The following is a 27,147-nucleotide window of genomic DNA, read 5'->3' as shown; positions in this document are numbered from 1 at the left end:
CTTGATCCCTGTCTCCTGTACAATATCACAAATCTCCGTCCTTAGTTCATCAGGCACTCTGTCTGTCAGATCTAGTCTCTTAAATCATTCTCACTTCCACTGCATAATCATAAGGGATTTGATTTAGGTCATACCTGAATGGTCTAGTGGTTTTCCCTACTTTCTTCAATTTCAGTCTGAATTTGGCAATAAGGAGTTATGCTCTGAGCCACAGTCAGCTTCCCATCTTGTTTTTGCTGACTGTATAGAGCTTCTCCACCTTTGGCTGCAAAGAATATAATCAATCTGATTTCTGTGTTGACCATCTGGTGATGTCCATGTGTAGAGTCTTCTCTCATATTGTTGGAAGAGGGTGTTTGCTATGACCAGTGCTTTCTCTTGGCAAACTCTATTAGCCTTTGCTGTGCTTCATTTTGTACTTCAAGGTGAAATTTGCCTGTTACTCCAGGTGTTTCTTGACTTCCTACTTTTGCATTCCAATCCCCTATAATGAAAAGGACATCTTTTTGGGGTGTTAGTTCTAGAAGGTCTTGTAGGTCTTCATAGAACTGTTCAACTTTAGCTTCTTCACCATTACTGGTTGGGATATAGACTTGGATTACCATGATATTGAATGGTTTGTCTTGGAAACAAACAGATCATTCTGTCATTTTTGAGACTGCATCCAAGTGTTGCATTTCGGACTCTTGTTTACTATAATGACTACTTCATTTCTTCTAAGGGATTCTTGCCCACAGTAGTAGATATAATAGTAGCAGTAGTAGTAGATATAACTCAGGTCATCTGAGTTAAATTCACCCATTCCGGTCCATTTTAGTTTGCTGATGCCTAAAATGTCGACGTTCACTCTTGTCATCTCCTATTTGACCACTTCCAATTTGCCTTGATTCATGGACCTAACATTCCAGGTTCCTGTGCAATATTGCTCTTTATGGCATCGGACCTTGTTTCCATAACCAGTCCCATCCACAACTGGATGCTGTTTTTACTTTGGCTGTGTCTCTTCATTCTTTCTGGAGTTATTTCTCCACTGATCTCCAGTAGCATATTGGCACCTAATGTCCTGGGGAGTTCATCTTTCAGTGTCCTATTTTTTGCCTTTTCATACTGTTCATGGCGTTCTCAAGGCAAGAAAACTGAAGTGGTTTACCATTCCCTTCTCCAGTGGACCGCATTTTGTCAGAACTCTCCACCATGACCCATCTGTCTCGGGTGGCCCTGCACAGCATGGCTCATAGTTTCATTGAGTTAGACAGGGCTGTGGTCCATGTGATTAGATTGGTTAGTTTTCTGTGATTATGGTTTTCAGTCTGTCTGCCCTCTGATGGAGAAGGATAAGAGGCTTTTGGAAACTTCCTGATGGGAGAGACTGATTGAGGGGGAAACTGGGTCTTGTTCTGATGGGTGGGGCCAAGCTCAGTAAATCTTTAAACCAATTTTCTGTTGATGGGTGGAGCTGTGTTCCCTCCTTGCTATTTACCTGGACCAAACTATGGCGGAGGTAATGAAGATAATGGTGACCTCCTTCAAAAGATCCCATGCATGTACTGCTACACTCAGTGCCCCCAGCCCGGCTGCAGGCCACCACCAACCCAAGTCTCCACTGGAGACTCCTAGACACGCACAGGCAAGTCTGTGTCAGTCTCTTGTGGGGTCACTGCTCCTTCCTCCTGGGTCCTGGTGCACACAAGGTTCTGTTTATGTGCTCCAAGAGTCTATTTTTCCCAGTCCTGTGTAAGGTCTGGCAGCTCTATGGTGGGGTTAATGGAACCTCCTCCAAGAGGGCTTATGCCATACCCAAGTCTACTGTATCCAGAGCCCCTGTCCCTGTGTATGGACCTAACAGAAGCATAAGATATTAAGAAGAGGTGGCAAGAATATACAGAAGAACTATACAAAAAAAGATCTTCATGACCCAGATAATCATGATGGTGTGATCACTCACCTAGAGCCTGACATTTTGGAATGTGAAGTCAAGTAGGTCTTAGGAGGCATCTGTACAAAGCTAGTGGAGGTGATGGGATTCCAGTTGAGCTATTTCAAATCCTGAAAGATGATGCTGTGAAAGTGCTGCACTCAATATGCCAGCAAATTTGGAAAACTCAGCAGTGGCCACAGGGCTGGAAAAGGTCAGTTTTTGTTCTAGTCCCAAAGAAAGGCAATGCCAAAGAATGCTCAAACTACCACACAATTGCACTCATCTCACACACTAGTAAAGTAATACTCGATATTCTCCAAGCCAGGCTTCAGCAATACGTGAACCGTGAACTTCAAAATGTTAAAGCTGGTTTAGAAGAGACAGAAGAACCAGAGATCAAACTGCCAACATCCGTTGGATCATCATAAAGGTAAGAAAAAAACATCTATTTCTGCTTTATTGACTATGCCAAAGCCTTTGACTGTGTGGCTCACAATAAACTGTGGAAAATTCTGAAAGAGATGGGAATCCCAGAGCACCTGACTTGCCTCTTGAGAAATCTGTATGCAGGTCAGGAAGCAACAGTTAGAACTGGACATGGAGCAACAGACTGGTTCTGAATAGGAAAAGGAGTACGTCAAGGCTGTATATTGTCACCCTGTTTATTTAACTTATATGCAGAGTATATAATGAGAAATGCTGGGCTGGATGAAGCATAAGCGGAATCCAGATTGCTGGGAGAAATATCAATAACCCAGAGTTGCAGATGATACCACCCTTATGGGAAAAAGTGAAGAGAAACTAAAGAGCCTCTTAATGAAAGTGAAAGAGGAGAGTGAAAAAGTTGGCCTAAAGCTCAACATTCAGAAAACTAAGATCATGGCATCTGGTCCTATCACTTCATGGCAAATAGATTGGGAAACAATGGAAATAATGAGACTTTATTTTGGGGGGCTCCAAAATCACTCCAGATGGTGACTGCAGCCATGAAATTAAAAGATGCTTGCTCCTTGGAAGAAAAGTTATGACCAACCTGCTGCTGCTGCTGCTGCTAAGTCACTTCAGTCGTGTCTGACTCCTAGCAACCCCATGGACTGTAGCCCACCAGGCCCCTTTGTCCATGGGATTTTCCAGGCAAGAGTACTGGAGTGGGTTGCCATTGCCTTCTATGACCAACCTAGACAGCATATTAAAAAAAGCAGAGACATTACTTTGCCAACAAAGGTCCATCTAGTCAAAGCTATGGTTTTTCCAGTAGTCATTATGAATGTGAGAGTTGGACTATAAAGAAAGCTGAGCACTGAAAAACTGATGCTTTTGAACTGTGGTGTGGAGAAGACTCTTGAGAGTCCCTTGGACTGCAAGGAGAGCCAACTAGTCCATCCTATAGGAAAACAGTCCTCAATATTTGTTGGAAGGACTGATGCTGAAGCTGAAACTCCAATACTTTGACCACCTCATGCGAAGAACTGACTCATTTGAAAAGACCTTGATACTTGGAAATATTGAAGGCAGGAGGAGAAGGGGATGACAGAGGATGAGATGGTTGGATGTCATCACCAACTCAGTGGACATGAATTTGAGTAGACTCTGGGAGTTGATGATGGACAGGGAGGCCTGGCATGCTGCAGTCCCTGGGGTTGCAAAGAGTCAGACATGACTGAATGACTGAACTGAACTGAACTGAGAGATATTACAGAGAAATTGTTTTACAATAGATGTATGCTCCCGGTCCAATGAAAGCACTGAGATAGATATTCAAATCAAACTTGGTATCATAAAGGTTATGGTCAGAAAAGGAGGCTGGGATTAAATATCACCTGCTGCTGCTGCTGCTAAGTCACTTCAGTCATGTCTGACTCTGAAATATCACCTAGTGTGCTACTTTTAGGATTTTAAATAGCTCAGCAGAAATTCTATTTCCTCCCTTAGCTTTGTTGGTAGTAATGCTTCCTAAGGCCCGCTTGAATTCACACTCCAGGATGTCTAGCTCTAGGTGTTATCTGGGTCATAACCATTGTGATTATCTGAGTCATTAAGACATTTTTTGTATAGTTCTTCTGTGTATTCTTACCATCTCTTCTGTTTCTGTTAGGTCCTCCATTTCTTTCCTTTATTGTGCTCATTATTTTGCATGAAATATTTCCGTAATATCTCAGATTTTCTTGAAGAGATCTTTAGTCCTTTTCATTCTATTGTTTTCCTCTCTTTGCATTGTTCACTTAGGAAAGCTTTCGTATCTTTTCTTGCTGTTCTTTGGAACTCTGCATTCAGTTGGATATACCCTTCCCTTTCTCCTTTGCCTTTCACTTCTCTTCTTTTCTCTTTTCAGCTATTTGTAAGGCCTCTTCAGACAACCAATTTGCCTTCTCTCATTTCTTTTTCTTGGGATGGTTTTGATCACCACCTTGTGTACAGTTTTGCAAACGTCCATCCACAGCCCTTCAGGCACTCTGTCTATGAGATCTAATCCTTTGAATCTCTTTGTCACCTCCACTGTATAATAATTAAAAGTTATATTGGTCATACCTGAATGGCCTAGTGGCTTCCCTACTTTCTTCAGTTTAAGACTAAAATTTTCAATAAGGAGCTCATGATCTGAGCCATAGTCAACTCCAGGTCTTGTGTTTGCTGACTATATAGAGCTTCTCCATCTTCAGCTGCAAAGAATACAATCAATCTGATTTGGGTACTCAATATGTCAGCAAATTTGGAAAACTAAGCAGTGGCCACAGGTCTGGAAAAGGTCAGTTTTCATTTCAATCTCAAAGAAAGGCAATGCTAAAGAATGCTCAAACTACCACACAGTTCCTCTAATTTCACATTGCTAGCAAAGTAATGGTCAAAATTCTCCAAGCCAGACTTCAACAGTACGTGAACTGTGAACTTCCTGATGTTCAAGCTGGATTTAGAAAAGGCAGAGGAACCATAGATCAAATTGCCAACATCTGTGGGATCGTCAAAAAAACAAGAGAGTTCCAGAAAAATATCTACTTCTGCTTTATTGACTATGCAAAGCCTTTGACTGTGTGGATCACAATAAACTATGGAAAATTCTTAAAGAGAATGGAATACCAGACTACCTTAACTGCCCCCTGAGAAATCTGTATGTAGGTCAAGAAGCAACAGTTAGAACTGGACATGGAACAACAGACTGGTTCCAAATAGGAAAAGGAGTACATCAAGGCTGTATATTGTCACCCTGCTTATTTAACTTATATGCAGAGTACATCATGCGAAATGCGGGGCTGGATGAAGCAGAAGCTGGAATCAAGATTTCTGGGAGAAATAACAATAACCACAGATATGCAGATGACACCACTCTTATGGCAGAAAGCAAAGAAGAAGAACCTCTTAATGAAAGTGAAAGAGGAGAGTGAAACAGTTGGCTTAAAGCTGAACATTCAGAAAACTAAGATCATGGCATCTGGTCCCATCACTTCATGGCAAATAGATTGGGAAACAATGGAAATAGTGAGAGACTTCATTTTTTGGGGCTCCAAAATCACTCCAGATGGTGACTGCAGCCATGAAATTAAAAGACACTTGCTCCTTGGAAGAAAAGTTATGACCAACCTAGATAGCATATTCAAAAGCAGAGACATTACTTTGCCAGCAAAGGTCCATCTAGTCAAAGCTATGGTTTTTCTGGTAGTCATTATGAATGTGAGAGCTGGACTATAAAGAAAGCTGAACACTGAACAATTGATGCTTTTGAACTGTGGTGTTGCAGAAGACTCTTGAGAGTCCCTTGGACTGCAAGGAGATCCAACCAGTCCATCCTAAAGGAAATCAGCCCTAAATATTCATTGGAAGGACTGATGCTGAAGTTGAAACTCCAATACTTTGGCCACCAGATGTGAAGAACTGAATCCTTGGAAAAGACCCTGATGCTGTGAAGGATTGAAGGCAGGATGAGAAGAGGATGACAGAGGATGAGATGGTTGGATGGCATCACTGACTTGATGGACATGAGTTTGAGTAAGCTTTGGGAGCTGGTAATGGACAGGGAAGCCTGGCATGCTGCAGTCCATGGGATCTCAAAGAGTCGGACATAACTGAGCAACTGAACTCAACTGAACTGACATTATGCAAAATGCCAGGCTGGATACTCCCAAGCTAGAATCAAGATTACCAGGAGAAATATCAACAACCAGAGATATGCAGATGATACCACTCTAATGACAGAAAATGAAGAGGAACTAAAAATCTTCCTGAGGGTATATGATGAGAGTGAAAAATCTGGCTTAAAATTCAACATTCAAAAATCCAAGATTATGGTATCTGGGCCCATCACTTCATGGCAAATATATGGGGAAAAAAGTGGAAACAGTGACAGATTTTCTTTTCCTGGGCTCCAAAATCACTGCACATTGTGATTGCAGCCATGAAATTAAAAGACGCTAGCTCCTTGGAAGAAAAGCTGTGACAAAACTAGATAGCATATTAAAAAGCAGAGATATCACTTTACCAGCAAAAGTCCATATAGTCAAAGCTACGGTTTTTCTAGTGGTCATGTATGAGTGTGAGAGCTGGATTTTAAATAAGGCTGAGTGCTGAAGAATTGATGCTTTCTGATTATGGTGCTGAAGAAGACTCTTGGATGGCAAGAGTCCATCCTAAAAGAAATCAACCCCAAATATTCATTAGAAGGACTGATGCTGAAGCTGAGGCTTCAATACTTTGCCCTTTGATGGGAAGAAATAATTCATTGGAAAAGACCCTAATGCTGGGAAGGATTGAGGGCACGAGGAAATGAGGGCAACAGAAGATGACAATGTTGGATGGCGTTACCCACTCAATGGACATAAGTTCGAGCAAATTCTGGGAGATAGTGAAGGACAGGGAAGCCTGAGGGCCATGGGGTTGCAAAGAGTGAGACATAGCTTAGTGACTGAACAAAAATAGTCTGCTACTTTAAATAAGGGAAGAATTTTGCTAGAACGAGAAAGGTGGGAAGACGAGGAAAGAGGAATGATATTTCAGGCAAAGAGAACAATATGTGCGAAGACAAAGGAATATTTTAATAAGTATGGTTTGCTTTAGGAACTGCTAAAGAGATCAATGTGGTGGGAATATCACGGTAGGTAAATAAATCAACAGCATGAAATTTCAAAAGTCCCTGCCTGGGATCTTGCTAGTAGTGTTCTAATAGCATTTCATTTTCAAAAGAATGATTCCATAGGGTTAAGAAAAAAAAAACACTAGCCATTAATCCTAACCTGATTCAGAGGATACAGTACACAAACCCTGAAGGAATAATTTTTCTGCGTGTGGAATTTGATCATAAGGAATTCTTAAGTCATATTCAACTTCTGAAAGAATGAGAAAGTTTTTTCTTTTGTTCTTTCTGATTAAAACCATACTTTTTAATTTTTTAAGAACAGGAAATTTGGAAAGTGATTAATTCATTCTACGGTCCAATTATTTTAAGGTATGTGGAAGGAAAATGTAGACAAAAGAGAAGGTACCATGGGGCGGTTTTTGTCATAGGATGTGGTCGGGGAGGAATGGGAGGAGTCCAGTTTGTTCATTCTGCTGTGTCCTATGCGATGTGTTGTGGAAAATGTGCTCTGAGGTCCACGGAAACTATTCCTATTTGTGTTGGAAGCTGCAAGAGAGAATTTAGGGACAATCATTCTACCTAGAAGTAGATGTGAAGAAACCCTTATGAAGAAAATTTCTTCAAGATAGAGATATATTCTTTCTGTATCTTAAAGCAAATATTTGTCAAGTAGATAAGGCAGAGACGTTAATCACTAAGGCTCCAAGAGAGTCTGTAGAGTGAGAGCTGCAGCTTGGGAAGGGGTAGCTGCTTGAACAGTTTTGGCTCCAGCATTCACCTTTAAATTGGGCAGTTGTTCAACCCTGGTTTGAAGAGAACACATTTCTCTTTTTAACCCCAGACCCAAGTGTGGATACACCAGCTAACTCTCAGTTCCTCACATCCCTGCAGACCAGACTGCAGTAACTAAGGCATTCCTAAAGAAGTGGTGATAGTGGCTTTTCTTTTCTTTTTTTTTTTTTTACGTCTTTCCTCTCTAGCTTTTTAAGAGAATTTTTTATTAAAATATAGCATGCATACAGAAAAGTGCAAGAAATCATAAATATATTGCTTGGTGGATTTTCAGTAATAAAAACACATAACTACACCCCAAAATATAAATGGAGCGTTACTAGAACCAGAGAGGTCTCCCCTGGTAACCCATTCCAGTATTTACCATCTAATTATTATTTCACCTTTTATCATGATAGTTTTTTTCTTATTTTGAACTTGTATATAAAAGGAATAATAGGCTTGCTTTTGTGTCTGGCTGCTTTCCCTCAGCACTATTTGAAATTCTTCTGAAACAATTTGGTCGTTCTCATAGGATATGCCATTATAGGAATATACATTAGCCATTTTACTGATACTAGTCATTTTGAGTTGTTTCCAGGTTTACAAATAGTGACACTAGTCTTTTAGTAACATTATCCTTATTTCTATTGTGCATTTTCAAATAAGGACATAACCGATAATTATCTGCCTTGGTGGCTCAGGCAGTAAAGACTCTACCTGCAACACAGGAGACCTAGGTTCAGTCCCTGGATTGGAAAGAGCCCCTGGAGAAGGAAATGGCTCCCCAATCCAGTATTCTCGCCTGGAGAATCCCCTGAACAAAGGAGCCTGGTGGGCTACACTCAATGGGGCCTCATGACTGAGCGACAAACCCTGACGCTGCCCAACAATTAAAAATGAAACAGTCAGTCTCATTAGACATCTTGCTCTTTGGTGATCACTTCGGGTGTCCCATCCTTATGTATTTCAGGGAGACAGCATGAGCAGAGTCTCAATCTTTTTTAAAAAAATTTATTTACTTCAATTGGAGGCTAATTACTTTACAATATTATGGTGGTTTTTGCCATACATTGACATGAATCAACCACAGATGTACATGTGTCCCCCGCCCCGAACTCCCCTCCCCCTCCTTCCCCATCCCATCCCTCTGGGTCATCCCAGTGCACCAGCTTTAAGTGCCCTGTTTCATGCATCAAGCTTGGACTGGTCGTCTATTTCACATATGGTAATATACATGTTTCAATGCTATTCTCTTCAATCATCCCACCGTCACCTTATCCGACAGAGTTCAAAAGCCTGTTCTTTATATCTGTGTCTCTTTTGCTGTCTCGCATATAGGGTCATGGTTATCATCTTTCTAAATTCCATGTATATGCATTAATATACTATATTGGTGTTTTTCTTTCTGGCTTACTTCACTCTGTATAATCGGCTCCAGTTTCATCCATCTCATCAGAACTGGTACAAATACATTCTTTTTAATAGCTGAGTAACATTCCATTGTGCATATATACCACAGCTTTCTTATCCATTCATCTACTGATGGATATCTAGGTTGTTTCCATGTCCTGGCTATTATAAACAGTGCTGCGATGAACATTGGGGTACATGTGTCTCCTTCAATTCTGGTTTCCTCGGTGTGTATGCCCAGCAGTGGGATTGCTGGGTCATAAGGCAGTTCTATTTGCAATTTTTTAAGGAATCTCCACACTGTTCTCCATAGTGGCTGTACTAGTTTTCATTCCCACCAACAGTGTAAGAGGGTCCCCTTTTCTCCACACTCTCTCCAGCATTTATTATTTGTAGATTTTTTGATAGCAGCCATTCTGACTAGCTTGAGATGGTACCTCATTGCGGTTTTGATTTGCATTTCTCTGATAATGAGTGATGTCGAGCATCTTTTCATGTGTTTGTTAGCCATCTGTGTGTCTTCTTTGGAGATATGTCTGTTTAGTTTTTTGGCCCGTTTTTTATTGGGTCGTTTATTTTTCTGGTATTGAGCTGCATGAGCTGCTTGCATATTTTTGAGGTTAATTCTTTGTCAGTTGCTTGGTTTGCTGTTATTTTTCTCCCATTCTGAAGCAGTCTTTTCACCTTGCTTATAGTTTCTTTCATTGTGCAAAAGCTTTTAAGTATAATCAGATCCCATTTGCTTATTTCTGCCTTTATTTCCATTATTCTAGGGGGTGTGTCATAGAGGATCTCGCTGTGATTTATGTCAGAGAGTATTTTGCCTGTATTTTCCTCTAGGAGTTTTATAGTTTCTGGTCTTACATTTAGATCTTTAATTGAATAGCCAAAGCAATCTTGAGAAAGAAGAATGGAACTGGAGGAATCAATCTGCCTGACCTCAGACTATGCCACAATTCTACATTCATCAAGACAGTATGGTACTGGCACAAAGACAGAAGTATACATCACTGGAACAACATAGAAAGCCCAGAGATAAATCCATGCACCTAAGGACACCTTATCTTTGAAAAAGGAAGAAAAAAAATTTAATGGAGAAAAGACAATTTCTTTAACAAGTGGTGCTGTGAAAACTGGTCAACCACCTGTAAAAGAATGAAACTAGAACACCATACACACAAATAAACTCAAAATGGATTAAAGTTCTAAATGTAAGAGTCTCAGTCTTTTGATTCTAAGTTTCACTTAAGTCTTCCTTAATCTTCCTTAATCTTGTGTCCACCTGTCTTGGAGGACTAAAGAAAATGTACTATGTTCAAGTTTGCAGGAGAGCAGTTTTCCTTAAGCCTAAGAAACAGGAGGATTCATTATTCCTAATATGAAATTACAACAATGTTCCTTTTGCTGAGTGATGGGGCTAGGGTGAACAACTTGCTCCAGTTTGCCTGGGACTGTCTCAGTTTTATTTTGTTAAGTTGTGATAGAAAGCACATAATATAGATTTTACCATCTCAGCCATTTTTAAGTGTACAGTTCATTAGTATATAGTATATTCACATTGTTTTGAAATAGATCTTCAGAACTTTTTCATTTCACGTATCTCAAATTCTATATCCATTATACAACTCCCCTTTTTCTCCTCTCCATAACTGCTAGTAACCATCATTTTACTTTCTGTTTCTATCAGTCTGATGGGTTTGGATACCTCATATAAGTGAATTTGTGTAGCATTTGTCCTTTTGTAAGAAGACATGGCAAGAATACACAGAACTTACAAAAAGGATCTTCACGACCCAGATAGTCACGATGGTGTGAGCACTCACCTACAGCCAGACATCCTGGAATGTGAAGTCAAGTGGGCCTTAGAAAGCATCAATATGAACAAAGCTAGTGGAGGTTATGGAATTCCAGTTGAGCTCTTTCAAATTCTGAAAGATGATGCTGTGAAAGTGCTACACTCGATATGCCAGCAAATTTGGAAAACTCAGCAGTGGCCACAGGACTGGAAAAGGTCAGTTTTCATTCCAATCCCAAAGAAAGGCAATGCCAAAGAATGGTCAAACTACTGCACAATTGCACTCATCTCACATGCTAGTAAAGTAATGCTCAAAATGCTCCAAACCAGGCTTCAGCAATACGTGAACTAACTGTGAACTTCCAGATGTTCAAGCTGGTTTTAGAAAAGGAGGAACCAGAGATCAAATTGCCAACATCCAGTGGATTGTGGAAAAAGCAAGAGAGTTCCAGAAAAACATCTGTTTCTGCTTTATTGACTATGTCAAAGCCTTTGACTGTGTGGATCACAATAAAATGTGGACAATTCTGAAAGAGATGGAAATACCAGACCACCTGACCTGCCTCTTGAGAAATCTGTATGCAGATCAGGAAGCAACAGTTAGAACTGGACATGGAACAACAGACTGGTTCCAAATAGGAAAAGGAGTATGTCAAGCCTGTATATTGTCACCCTGCTTATTTAACTTCTATGCAGAGTACATCATGAGAAACGCTGGGCTGGAAGAAGCACAGGCTGAAATCAAGATTGCCAGGAGAAATACCAGTAACCTCAGATATGCAGATAACACCACCCTTATGGCAAGAAGTGAAGAGGAACTAAAAACTTCTTGATGAAAGTGAAAGGGGAGAGTGAAAAAGTTGGCCTAAAGCTCAATATTCAGAAAACGAAGATCATGGCATCTGGTCCCATCACTTCATGGGAAATAGATGGGGAAACAGTGGAAACAGTGTCAGACTTTATTTTTGGGGCCTCCAAAATCACTGCAGATGGTGATTGCAGCCATGAAGTTAAAAGATGCTTATTCCTTGGAAGGAAAGTTATGACCAACCTAGATGGCATATTCAAAATCAGAAACATTACTCTGCCAACAAAGGTCCTTCTAGTCAAGGCTATGGTTTTTCCAGTTGTCCTGTATGGATGTGAGAGTTCTTTCATGTGTGAAGAAAGCTGAGCTCCAAAGAAATTGATGCTTTTGAATTGTGGTGTTGGAGAAGACTCTTGAGAGTCCCTTGGACTGCGAGGAGATCCAACCAGTCCATCCTAAAGATCAGTCCTGAGTGTTCATTGGAAGGACTGATGCTACAGCTGAAACTCCAATACTTTGGCCACTTCATGAGAAGAGTTGACTCATTGGAAAAGACCCTGATGCTGGGAGGGATTGGGGACAGGAGGAGAAGGGGACAACAGAGGATGAGATGGCTGGATGGCATCACTGACTCGATGGACATGAGTTTGGGTAAACTCCAGGAGTTGGTGGTGGACAGGGAGGTCTGGCTTGCTGCTATCCATGAGGTCGCAAAGAGTTGGACATGACTGAGCGACTGAACTGAACTGAACTGAGCTGGATTGGTTTATTCCACTTAGGATAATATCCTCAAAGTTCACCTATTTTGTAGCATTAAATAAGATTTATTCTTTATTTTTGGCTGAATAATATTCCATTGTATGTATATACTAAATTTTGTTTAATCCATTTATCCCTCAGTGGACATTTGGGTTGCTTGTAGCTCTTCACTATTGTGAATAGTGCTATGAACATGGATCTGTGCAAATATTTCTTTATGACATTTCATTCTTTTGAATATATATTCAAAAGTGGGATTGCTGAACCATATAGTAGTCCTATTTCTAATTTTCGAGGTCCTCCATACTGTTTTCCATAGCAGTTGCACTGCTTTGTAATTCCACCAACAAAGTATAAGTGTTTCAGTTTTTCCTCATCCTCGTTTTGTTATTTATCGTTTTGCTTTTTTGAATGTAGTCTTCCCTCCCAACTGGTACAAAATGATATCTCATTGTATAATAGCTTTCATTTTCCTGATGTTTTATTATGTTAAACATCTTTTCATATGTTTATTGGTCACTCATCTGTAATCTTTGAAGAAATGCCAAGTTCTTTTCTGATTCTTTGTGTTATCAATTTTTTCTTCTTGAGTTGTAGTTCTTTCAATATTGTTGATCTTAATTCCTTATCAGATACATATGGTTTGCAAGTATTTTCTGCTACTAATTACATAGGTTGTCTTTTTAGTCTGTTAATTGTACCCTTTGCTGCAAAAAAGGTTTAAAGTTTAAAGTTTAAAAGGTTTAAAGTTAAAGTTAGATGTAGTCCCATTTGTCTACTTTTACTTTCGTTGCCTGTGTTTTTGGCGCCGTATCTAAGAAATAGTTGCTGTGTCCAATATCAAGAAGATTTTCCCTTATGTTTTTTCTATTTTTGCAAAAAATGTTTTTGGAATTTTGAAAGAGATTGTGTTAGATCTGCAGATGACTTCGAGTATAATGGATGTCTTAATAATGTTGTTTTCCAATCCATTAACCCCAAATTCTTTTCATGTATTTGTGTTTTATTTAATACCTTCCAGCAATACTTTGTATTTTTTAGGTACTAATGTTTTGCTTTCTTGCTAAGAGTTATTTCTGAGTATATTTTTGTTTTGATGCTCTTGTAAATGGAATTGTTTTCTTAATTTCTTTCTTAGTTCATTTTAGTGTATAGAAATGCAACTGATTTTATATAGTGATTTTATGTCCTGCAACTTTGCTGAATTTGCTTATTAATTCTATAGGGTTTGTCTTGTTTTGTTTTGGAATTTCTAGGATTTTCTACAGAGAGACTGTCTCGAGTTTTAAAACAGAAAGCACTGCATCCTAGGAAATTTCTCAGTACTGGGCACACTGGGATGGTTGGTCACTTGAGGTGCTGCTGGTGATGGCGGGTGGAGGAACAGTAACTATTGGTAGCAAGGCTGTGTATTTCTAAGTGAAATGCTACTGGAAATTTTGTAGATTTACACGTAGTTGTATGAAATAATACAGAGCAATCTTAGGTACCCTTTACCCAGTGGTAACATCTTGCAAAATTATATCACAATCTGAATGTTGATATTGACATTACATGTCACATCTGTACATGTTGATATTGACATTACAATCAATACAAAACGTTGATTCAGATTTCACTAGTTTTACTTATACTTTGTGTGTGTGTGTGTATGTTTCTATGTCTGTATTTAGTTCTATGTGAATTAATGCATGTGTAAGTTTTATATCCCATACCATAGTCAAGATACAGAATTGTTCTGTCACCACTAGGATACATCTGGTTTGTCGCACTTTACTAACCACATGGACCTCCCTTCTATCCTTTCCATCTTTACCCTATTCCATCCTGTCACTAATCCTTGGAAACCGCTAATCTGTTCCACTTTTCTAAAATTTTAACATGTCAAATATGTGTGTATATATATATATTATAAATGCATACATATATGTGTTTGTATTTTGAATAATATAGCATGTAATTTGGGGGGATATGTTTTCTTTCATTCAGCATAAACTCTGAGGATTCATTCAAATCATTGTCAACTTTAATAGTTTTCCCTTTTTACTGCTGAGTAATTTTAGACGGTATATGTATTACATGGTATGTGAGATATATAGTACTATAGTTTGTTTAACCATTCATCATGTAAAATGATAAAGTTTTTTTTCCCCTACTTTCTGGCTATTATGAGTAAAGCTGCTATAACCATCTTATATAGGTTTTTTATGTGAACATAATTTTTCGTTTCTGTGGGATAAATGCTCAAGAGTGGAATTGCTGGGTCATATAGTAATTGCATGTTTCACCTTATATGAAATTGTTTCACCTTCTATGAAACATTTTTAGAGTAGGTGGGTTATTTACATTCCCACCAATAGAATAGAAGAGACTAGAAATATTTGTGTGGGATTATTTCTGAGTTATCTAGAAGAGACTAGAAATATTTGTGTGGGATTATTTCTGAGTTATCTAGAAGAGACTAGAAATATTTGTGTGGGATTATCTCTGAGTTATCTGTTCTGTTTCATTAGTTTACATGTGTTTATGCCTCCACCCATATCACACTGTCATGATTACTGCAGCATAGTAGGCTTCAGGGTCAGATAGATCCCTCCCTCTTTATTCTTCATCACAACGGTTTTATCTGTTCTAGGGCCTGTGTCTTTTCATATAAATTTTAGAATAATCTTGACTACATCTACGAAAAACTTTGTTGAGATTTTGATGGAAATTTCATGAAATCTGTAGATCAATCTGTGAAGAATTGACATTTTAAAACTTTTTAATTTTATATTGTAGTATAGTTGATTAACAATGTTGTGTTAGTTTCAAGTGTACAGAAATGTGATTCAGTTATACATATACATGTATCTTTTTTTTTCAAGTTCTTTTCTCATTTAGGTTGTTGTTACACAGTATTAAGCAGAGTTGCCTGTGTTATACAGTAGATCCTTGTTCATTATCCATTTTAAGTACAGCAGTGTAGACATGTCCTTCCAAAACTCCCTATCTCTCCCTGCAAGAACTGACATCTTTACTGTTGAATCTTTCAATATGCTATGTCTCTGCATTTATTTTAATTTCTTTATTTCTTATATCAATATTTTATCATTTTCAGCATATAGTTCTTATATGTGTTTATTAAATATATACCTAATATTTCATTTTCTTTGGAGTGATTGTAAATAATGTTCTGTTTTTTAACTTTTATTTATTCATGCTCACTGTCAGTATAAAAAATGTGTGTACTTTTTGTTTGTGTTGGTTTTGTACCTGAAGCCTTGCTAAATGAGTTTTTTCTGTGTGTGTGTGTATGACAATGTTTGGAATTTTCTTTGTAGGCAATCATGCCAGATGCAGATAGGGATATTTTGTTTCTTCTTTTACAGTCTATGTTTCCTAACTTCAGTGGCTTGAACTTTCAACATTATGTTGAATAAAAGTGGCGAAACAGGTATTCTCGCTACCTCCCTAATTTTAGGGGAAAGCATTCAGTCTTTCACCATAAAGCACATTGGAGGTTTTTAAGATATTATTTGTCAGTTGAAGAAGTTCTCCTTTATTCCTGATTTGCTGGGAGTTTTTGTGATGGGTAGATTTTGGTTTTTGTCAAATGCTTTATTCAGCATCAATTTATCAGTTGATATGATCATATGACTTCTTTATTTAGCTTGTTGTAATGATGGATTTTATTGATTAATTTTTGATTGCTGAACCAGTCTTTGTGTTGTTGTTGTTGAATGCAGTCTTGAAGAGTTGGAATAAATCCCATGGTATATAATTCTTTCTATGTATTATTGAGGAGAAGGCAATGGCAACCCACTCCAGTACTCTTGCCTGGAAAATCCCATGGGTGGAGGAGCCTGGTAGGCTACAGTCCATGGGGTAGTGAAGAGTTGGACACGACTGAGTGACTTCACTTTCACGCATTGGAGAAGGAAATGCCAACCCACTCCAGTGTTCTTAGCCTGGAGAATCCCAGGGATGGGGGAGCCTGATGGGCTGCCGTCTATGGGGTCGCACAGAGTCAGACACGACTGAAGCGACTTAGCAGCAGCAGCAGCGTTATTGAATGCGGTTTGCTAATGGTTTGTTGACAATGTTTATGTCTGAATTAATAATGTACATTGGTCAATAACTTTTATTTTGTTTTGGTTCTGAATCATGGTAAAACTGTCCTCACAAAACAAGTTGAAAAGTGTTCTTCCTTCTGTTTTCTAGAGAGACTGTGAGAAATTAGTGTAATTGTTTTTGAAATGTTTGACAGAGTTTTCCAGTGAAACCATCTGGGCTGGAGATTACTTTCTTGAGAACTTTTAAATTAAAATTAAGTATATTTATCTACTTGTTACAAAACTGCTCAGATTATATATTTTATTTTGGATGAATTTTGGTAGCATGTTTCTTTTTTTTTTTTAAGAATTGATTTATTTTTTCTAAATTGTCAAATTTACAAGCACAAAGTATTTCATAGTACTCCCTTATTATCTTTTTGGTTATCAGGCTCTGTTGTGGTATTCCCTATTTCATTTTTTATATTGGTGATTTATATTGTGTCTCTATTTTGTCAGTCTTGCTAGAGGTTTAGCAGTTTTCTTGATTAAATAAAGGTAGGTAGTGTTTTGTTTTATTGACTATTTCTACCATTTTACTTATTTTCAATTTCATTGATTTCTGTTCTTTAATATTTCCTTCTGCTTATTTCCATTTTATTTAGCTCTTTCTTTTCTAGTTTTTTGAGTTGGGAACTTAGATTATTGACTTGCAATATTTGCTTATTTCTAACATAAGCATTTACTGCTAGAAACATCTTTCCTGGTACTGTAGCTTTAGCTATAGCCCAAATAAGTTTATATGTTGTATTTTCATTTTCATTTGCTTCACATTTAATTTTTTCCTGTCACACGTTGTCTTTGACCTATGAATTATTTAGATATATTGCTTGATTTCCACAGGTTTAGATATTTTCCTGTTGGTCTGCAGTTATTGATTTCTAGTTTGATGCTATTATAGTCAGGGGCACATTGTGTATTATTTAAAGTATTTTAAAATTTGTTGTGGTTTGTTTTATTGCCCAGTATATGGTTTTTCTCAGTAACAGAAAGCCTGGCCTTGAGTCCTGGCATCATACCTTGAAGTTGTATCCTAATTGGATGCTAAGGACATGCTCACAACTTGGTGAGGAGACCTGTCCTGGATGAGGCTGAAACAGACTGGAGCCAGACAGAGTAAATGTGTTTGGACTAAATATTGTTAATTTCAATAGAGGAGTTTCATACCAAGGAGTGATTTTAAAGAGCAAGCTAAAGCAAGAAAATATGATTACACAGTGAAACTGTGTTGCCAAAATTCAGAACTAGAAAGTTGCACTAGAGAAAGACAGAAAAAGAGAGGAGCTTAGGTCAAAACCACAAAAGGGGATGCATTAGGGGAGTGTTTGGGGATGGGGGTGGTGAGAAAGCTAAACATGTATCACAAAAGGAAATCACAGAGTGAAAGATGATTCAGTTCAGGAAAAGCGACACACTCAAAATCAACGACTAGCTAGTGGCTGAGATTAAAGGCAGGCTTTCTGATTCTACTTGTGTTGTTTCTTTCTCACTAGTTTTCCAAATATGTGAAAAATAAATAAGCAAGATATGGAAGTTCATGAAAAAGAAAAACGAAAGGTCTGCCACAAAATGTACAGTGAATTTAGCCAAGTTTTTCAAAGTCTTTGATTACAAACAATTCTATGTCCTCCTTCGATAATTAAAATAATGCTAGATGCTATAAGTGGGCTTTGCTTGTGGCTCAGACAGTACAGAATCCACCTGCAATGCAGGAGACCTGGGTTCAATCCCTGGGTTGGGAAGATCTTCTGGATGGCAGAAGATCTGCCACCAAATGGCAACCCATTCCAGTATTCTTGCCTGGAGAATCCCGTGAACAGAGGAGCCTGGTGGGCTACAGTCCATGCAGTCTCAAACAGTTGGACACAACTGAGTGTGGACAGTTGGACACACACACACACACACACACAGATGCTATAAGCAGAAAAACCTGAGATCTTGGTAACTGATAACAGTTTTTTCTTTTTTGTTTATGTAAACTCCAATCAGGAATGGTGGTAGTAGAGGGTGGCCTCTAGACCATGTAGTTATTCAGGAGTCCACACTGAACAAGACTCATTTTCAATCTATGATGTCCAAGTCTTTCTAGGCATTAATTCCTGCTGAAGAACTGAGGAAAAGAGAGAGACAGTATATGACCACAAAGCAGGTGTCTATGAGCCAAACCTGGAAGTTATGTACATTGTTTCATTCACATCTCACCGGTAAGATATTAGGCAGAGGATAGCATTAAAAACTAAAGAAAACTAGAAAATGTATGTTAGTTTATGGCTAGGAGAAAAATGAACTAATTTGGTGAACAGTTACGTAATCTGTGATACAAATTCTTTATCCACAAAGACCTCTTTATATAGTGTGCCTATATTACCAGTGGACATGTAATCAACAATCATCACCTTATTCCTTAATTTTGTCAGTTGTTTTGGCAAAAGACTGTCAGTACTTCTAGAGGCTATGAATGGGATTACTAGCCGACTGCTACAAGTAAAAGTTTTAAAAGAAGTCATTGGCTGTATTGGTAACATTAAGTGATGTCCAACTCATACTTAATAGGGCAGGTTCTCGTTTAGGGTTACAGCCGCTTCCCTAGTTGTATGTGTACTTTACTTTTGTGATAACGTATTCAGGTAGAGCAATGAGAAAGGATGCTGAAAGTCTCCTTCAGTGACAAGGATTTGGAACTATTGAATAAGAACAACGTTTTACAAAATGTTCTTATAGAACATTAGTACTTGGATATACTCCAACGGGGGAAAATGGTTTTTTACCCATAAAAGTTTAGAAAATGATGAAACTTAAACCTGACTCTTGAGTATTCACAATGCATATGAACATATTAAAGATTCTGAATAACCTTGCCATAAGAAACTCTTTGGTTTTTATCTTAGCTTTCCTAACACTTGTCATGGATCCCTGTGTTTTAGTGCCATAAACTACTCTGATGCATCTATGGGCAAATCCCACATTTAACTCTCACCGCAGTCAAGCATCCTAGTTTCAAATGCCATTTTCTATTCTGAAAGGTACTTTGTATTTATTAATAAGAAAGCACTTTTCATATTAGTGATATTAGTAATATATTAGCAATGTTGCTTTATAATATTGTGTTAATTTCTGCTGTATAATGAAGTGAGTCAGCTCTATGTATCATATATTCACCCCCCAAGCCTCCCTCTACCATCCTATCCATCTAGGTCCTCACAGAGCAGAGAACTGAGCTCCCTATTCTATAGAGAATGTTCCCACTAGCTATCTATTTTACACATGGTAGTGTTTTTTAGCCTTTTAAAAACAGGTAGAATAAAATAGGTTTAGTCATATATTCACTTTTTATTCTTACTCCCTTCATTTATCAGCAACCTTAGTACCAGTAGGGTAAACATTCATTAATGTAGTTTTTCTTCTTCTCCCTTAAAAAGACCTTGCATTATGTACAATTTTATTTTTTTCCTTAGGCTGCCAGCTTCACCTGATGAATTAAAAATTTTTTTTCTGCACTCCCAATATTTCTTTATTTTTCATAGAAATCTTTTTCACTCTGGTGTTTACTTCTCTTCAGGTAGACAACCCCAGGCCCTTCCCTCTACATACACTTCTTCAATTTTGTTTTTCTTTTGTACATTCTGAAACTGATCCAGAGACCAAGTCTGAAGGCATGCCTGAGATTAAGGTCACAGCATTAGAAAATGGGGACTAAGAAGCCTTTTTTAGAAGGTAGGAGCAATTCACAGTATCATCTAGGAGTGGTAGATGCCACCACAAGATGGCACTCATTTGGTTTCAGTTCCCATTGATGAAAACTTGTGATTTTTATACTGGCACAGATAACAAAAATAGAACTTTCACTTTATTTAAAAATTGACCTTGCTTGCTTTATATGCTTTCATTTTTATTATGTTTTATACATATGCAAAAACAATTTCTAATGGATTTTTGGGATATAATATTATGAAGGTTATATGCCAAACATTATAATATTTGAAGTAAGTTAAATTTTATAATTTATTCTTGCTTTATATGCTTTCATTTTTATTATGTTTTATACATATGCAAGAACAATTTCTAATGGATTTTGGGGATATAATATTATGAAGGTTGTATGCCAAACATTATAATATTTGAAGTAAGTTAAATTTTATAATTTATTTCATTAGTTACCTTTTTAAGGAAAACTATTGTGCTTGCTTTCTCCTTTTCCTCTTTTCTAAAATAGTTACCAGCAAACTCTAAAAACACATGAACTGATATTAAACATTGAGGACTGATTTCGCACCAGTGTATATCCCTGCTTTTCCTTTTTCTGAGGTCTATCAGTCAGAGCCGTTTCTGCAGATGGACTATTACCAATCTCCAGACAGTAGGCTATTTTTTAAATGACTCAAGAGAAACAAACAGTCCATGCAGTGGTGTTGGAATTTTCTTTATTCTGGTTAAACCTCCTAGGTTTGGATTAAGATCACAAGAAATTAAGACTTTTGAGAGACCATATGGTGGTATTGGTATGGCCCTCAAGATACCTGAAGGAAACGTTCGTGTTCTACATAATCTATGAACTTACTGTAGTTTGCTTTAATAAAGTAAGTCTTAAATTATGTAGAACTGTGTTTCCAGTATGTAGCTACTAGCCACATGTGGCTGTTTAAAATAAGATTAAACAAAATTAAAGTAAGATTAAATAAAATTTAAAAAAGATTAAAATTAAGAGCAACCTAGATGTCCATAAGCAGATGAATGGATAAGGAAGTTGTGGTACAAATACACAATGGAATATTACTCAGCTATAAAAAGGAATGCATTTGAGTTAGTTCTAATGAGGTGCATGAAACTGGAGCCTGTTATATAGGGTGAAGTAAGTCAGAAAGAGAAACACCTATATAGTATATATTAGTGCATACATATGGAATTTAGAAAGATGCTAATGACAATCCTACATGCAAGATAGCAAAAGAGACACAGATGTAAAGAACAGACTTTTGGATCATGTGGGAAAAGGCGAGGGTGGGATGATTTGAGAGAATAGCATTGAAACATGTATGTTACCATATGTGAAATAGATGACCAGTGCAAGTTCAGTGCATGAAGTGCGGCACTCAAAGTTGGTGTTCTGGGACAACCCAGAGGGATGGGGTGGGGAGGGAGGTGGGAGGGCGATTCAGGACGGGGGAAAAGATGTGCACCCATGCCTGATTCATGTTGATGTATGCCAAAAACCACCACAATATTGTAAAGTAATTATCCTCCAATTAAAATTAATTCATTTAAAAATTAAACAAAATTAAATGCTTAGTCACTCTAACCATATTTCAAGAGCCCAATGCATGCATGTTAATAGTGGCTACTGAACTCAACAGAATATATTATAGATTTTCATTCTTGCTGAAAGTTCTCACAGACTTCTCAGTGCTAATCTAGAGACTATCATTATTTCTAGTTCATATGTGAATGACAAAAAGCTACAACTGCATCCTTGATTATTAGTCTTTCAATTTGTTTAAATCAGTTTCAGTTGCTGGGATATCAGATGCTTTTCTGAGCAGCTGTGTAATCTACTGGAAAAACTATTGGATAGGGAGTTGGAATAACTGGGGATTGGCCCAACTAGAAATGCATGGTTTTGAGAAGATAACGTGATTTTTTAAAGTTATTTTTATCTGTGGAAAATCAGGTTATGAAATATGTGCAGAAAAGAGCAAGCTTGACTGCTATCATTAGTAAGGCCTGCTTATAAGGTTGGCCTTTGACTGGCATCTGGGAACTTGGGTTTCAGGAAAGTTCCCCCCATTCCCTCACTGGTGTGACTGGCTATGCTATAAATGCTTGTACAAATAATATGGTTTATGCTGAACACTTGCTTGCTTTCTGGGAGTCTGGAATTCGTGTGCATGCCAGGCAAAGAGTGCCTACATGACTAACCTCAAATGGAAACCCTGATGCTGATTCTAACAAGCTTTACTGGTAGACGGTATCTCACGTTTGTTGTCATAACTCATTTCTGAGGAAACTAGGCATATCCTTGTAATTCCATCAGCAGATGACTCTGGATGCTTGTGCCTGGTTTCCACTGGACTTTACCCCATATGCCCTTTCCTTTTGCTGATTCTTCTTTGTATCCTTTTATTATAATAAATCTTAACTGTGAGTAAGACTATATGCTGAGTTCTGTGAGCCCTTCCAGTAAATCACCAAACCTGGGGGTGATCTTGGAGATGTCATAATTATATTGAAGTATGAAGTAAAAAACTTAGAACTAAGTGTGAATTCCAAAATAAGTTTCCAAATGCTTGCATATTATTACTAGTAATTATAGGGGGTGTGGCCCAGAAGAAAAAAAGATCAGACAGAAAAAATATTTATTCAAAAACTTTAGAAAATTAAATTGTTTAAAATGAAACTAAAAAGCTATAGACCCATGAATAAATTATGTCTAAATAATATTTAAGACAAAATTGATGTGATTTTGCTGATACTGAGGACCATTTCGTATTCCAACAATATGTTGAGATTAGGGAAGATACAAGCTGATGGCCTTCGCTGGTAGCTCAGATGTTAAAGCATCTGCGTGCAATGCGGGAGAGCTGGGTTTGATCCCTGGGTTGGGAAAATCCCCTGGACAAGGAAATGGCAACCCACTCCAGTATTTTTGCCTGGAAAATCCCATGGACAGAGGAACCTGGTGGGCTATACTCCACGGGGTAGCAAAGAGTCAGACACAACTGAGCGACTTCACTTCAAGCTGATGAAAACAGAGGATCACATGCGCTTCTTGGATTTTTGAGTATCCTCAGAGAAACTTCCAAAGCTGCCTGGAAATGTGAGTTGGAATGGCTAAGATAAGGATTTCAGTGAAACAGAATTGCAGCCTTCTCTCCTTGGATCAAGTTTAAAAAAACTGAAAGGTTCTCTTAACACAAGTCCCTGGATGTGCATCTATCTTTTTACACAGGTTTAAGTGACTGAAGATCTCAGACCTGCTACATTTGGGTGGATCTTGGCAGTGGCTAAGAAAAATAGTCTTGGCTTCCAGTGCTGGGAGTGGGAACTGAGCTCTTTTCCTTTATTTTAAGTCCCTTTTAAAAGCATCTTCTTGCAGTGAATGCTCTCTTAGCTCAGATGTCATAATCTTTACATAAACATGAAGATTTATCTTTCTCTTTGTTGTGCAGTTAAGTCATCTCTAAATTCCAAATGTCAGCTCACCCTCTCTTCTCATTTCCACAACTCATTTTTTACAGCATGGTCCCAGAAGAATAAAAGCTTGGTTTCCTAAAAGGGAACTGATGATAGTGCTTAGGCCTTCCTTCCCCCTCATCCCCATCCTCCAGAGTCCTTATTCAGACAACCAATTCTAGAAAGTTTAGATCAAAACACCCCAAGGTATCAGGGCATTTGGGCCCCTTTCATTCATATATGATTTGTTTCTAGGGAATGCCCACAAGTTGTCCTCATGACCAAAGGGTCATTTAAAAGTACAAACAGTGGGAAGAAGAAAAACAAGTATCAAAACTTCCATAGTCTATAGTAGCATAGAGGGTAGGATCATAAATGTATGGAAACAGACTGTTTGGGTTCAAATTCCTTCTGTTGTCCTTAGGCAATTTTCCTAACCACTCTGTGCTCTGATTTGTTGTTGGGATAACAACAGCACCTACCTTATTGAGATGTTATGAAGATTAAACAAGTTAATACATGTAAACTGCATATAACACCTAGCAAGTGTTAAATAAATATAATGACCATATAATTGAGCAACCAAAGCGGATGAAATCCATCATATGAAGATGAAAGGGGGAGCTATAATTATTCTAAGACAACAGATGAAATGTAACCTTAAGTGTTTACATTATTTTTAAATTTTACTTGGAAAGCAAATTTAGGTTTTTAAGAAACTAGATCTTTTAGAGGTGACATACTCATTGATATAAACCTCCTTCTTTATAAAAGTACACAATATGATTTTAAAATAGATAAAATTACACCTCTGTGTGATACGATTTCAGAGCGATGATTTCAGTTGGGTCACAGAAGCACACATTGAATTGTCAGTCTTTGAGATCTATGAGGCAATATTCATTGAGGACAGGAAAACCTCATCACACTTTTATATACCTACATGTTCCAACACATGGAAGATGAGGGCCTAGAAAACCTTATTGAAGGTGAAGTTAAATTTATGAATATAAGGGACCAGCTGGTTCTCAAAGCCACTATCAAAACAGGCATGAGACAAACAACTTACCAAGCATTCTGGTCTTGCCGTCTTTTGTGTCAATGGTTCTGTTTTCTCTCAAATTATTTTATAACTACCAAGTACTAATGATGATTCAAACAATCTGACCTGCCAATTGATAAATATGGTTTCCTTCTGAGTAGTCCAACTCCAGATGTCATTTATACATTCTTCATTCTGATAATTTTACAGTCACAACAGATATTTCTCCTTTCTCTCTAGCAGTCTCATCGCACAACAGACCCTTTCTTGGCACTTGACAGAAGAGGGAGAGAACTTGTTCTCAGGTGGCATAATTCCTCAAAATGTGTCCACTCTCAGAAACAAGGATGATAGATGATAATGAGGCAGGCAGGGAATCAACAGTCCTAGAACCAAATGAAGAATTGGCAAGCATATCAGGGATACCTAGTCAAAACATGCCATATTCTGCTAAGTAGAGTCTAGCTGGGCAGAACCAAACTGCATACCTATTCGTCTAGATTTTCTTCTTTTTAAAAATATTGTTTCTAACATAAGAGATGACCTATAGAAGAAACAAAACTGATGAAAAGGGAGGAGTTTGAATGTTGTTAATGTTAGAAGATGAGAAAATGCCTAATAAGGAGGTTGAGTCCCAGAAAACAATAGAGAAAAAATAACTTTATGAGATTTTGAAAACCAGAGATTGACACAAATGTAAATTCAAAAAAATAGAAATTTTAATGGACATTAATTAATATTTCTTAAATTAAAATTTTTGATGTTAATTCGATAATCTAGGCCATTTGTGTGGCAACCCGCTCCAGTATTCTTGCCTGGAGAGTCCCAGGGATGGGGGAGCCCAGTGGGCTGCCATCTATGGGGTCGCACAGAGTCAGACACAACTGAAGCGACTTAGCAGCAGCAGCAGCAGCAGCAGCAGGCCATTTGTGTGTACAAACTAAAGCTCATTATAGCATAGATTTAGTTGTATTACAAGTCAAATCATGCTCCGTTGTTGGCAAACAGAAGCTATAAAAATTAGAAGTGTTACAGAGCATAGTTTTGGACTTCCCTGTGGCTCAGTGGTAAAGAATCCACCTGCCAATGCAGGAGAGGCGAGTTCTATTCCTGAGTTGGGGAGATCCCCTGGAGAGATGGCAACCCACTCCAGTATTCTTGCCTAGGAAATCCCATGGGCTACATACAGTTCATGGGGTCGCAAAGAGTTGGACATGACTTAGTGACTAAACAACAACAAATAGCTCAGCTTGTAATATTTGTCATGTATTACAGCTTGATGTTGATTGAGTTCTTACTATATACAAGGTATATGAAGGATGCTTTTCCATGTAGTTGACATGTATTTTTGCTTTTGATCCTTGCAGCCTATGAAATAGGTATCATTATTGTCTCAGAGGTACAAAGAAGTTAAGTCTTTTACCCAGGATCTCATAGCTAGTAAGTGGAGGAGTAGAGATTCATACTCCAGAGCCCATGTCCACAACTTATGTTTAATTTTGACCTCAGCATCATTACTGCATATCTTAGATTAATGCTAAATACTTCTAACATGCGGCATACAAAGACATCTAAAGGCAGAATGCCACAAACTCCTGCTTTTGTTGAACTGAATTACAGGTCTGATGTGGATTTAAAATAACTTTTGCGTTTATGGCTACTTATATATTGTTGTGTCAGCCAGAAATAGAATCAAGCACTAAGTATCAGGACCAAAGCCAAGTAAATTGAAGAGGCCAGAAATAACTAAAAGCTCAGAATGAATTACGCCAGTTCTTTAGGGCACTCTGGGGTATTTTTAGAGGATATTTCCAGTCCAGCTCTTAAGACACTAAACTCTATGTAAAGCATCAAATAAATAAATATAGCACTGCATAATCTTTATCCAGCGCTGCCTGAGAAGTGGTTTTCTTTCAGAGAGGCAAGCCTTTTACATGTGACCTCAGGTTGTAGTCTATTGCTTTACAACTGACTTGTACTATATGGGCTTATAATAAAAGCTGTGCAGTTAGATAAGTAGATATTTTAGCTGTTTAGATGAAACAGTGGGTTTAGAACCACTACTTTAGTGCAACCTTATCCCTGGATGAAGAGAGGAAGAGGTGAAGGCCTGGAATTCCAGCGGGGGTTGGAGGGGAGTCTCCTTATACCCTGGGCACTCAGCGAGCCACAAGGGCACTTGTGTCACGTGGCTAGGGCTCTTCAACAACAAGGCTTGATAGTAGAATCCTTGAAAACGTATGGAAGCAAAACCAAACTTCAACTAAGATGATAAATTTTAAGGAGATAAAATTTTAAATGAATGTATGTAAGGT

This window comes from Ovis canadensis, chromosome 6 (assembly GCF_042477335.2).
Source record: "Ovis canadensis isolate MfBH-ARS-UI-01 breed Bighorn chromosome 6, ARS-UI_OviCan_v2, whole genome shotgun sequence".
In the NCBI taxonomy this organism is placed as follows: domain Eukaryota; kingdom Metazoa; phylum Chordata; class Mammalia; order Artiodactyla; family Bovidae; genus Ovis; species Ovis canadensis.
Note: the sequence above shows the minus strand (reverse complement) of the source record.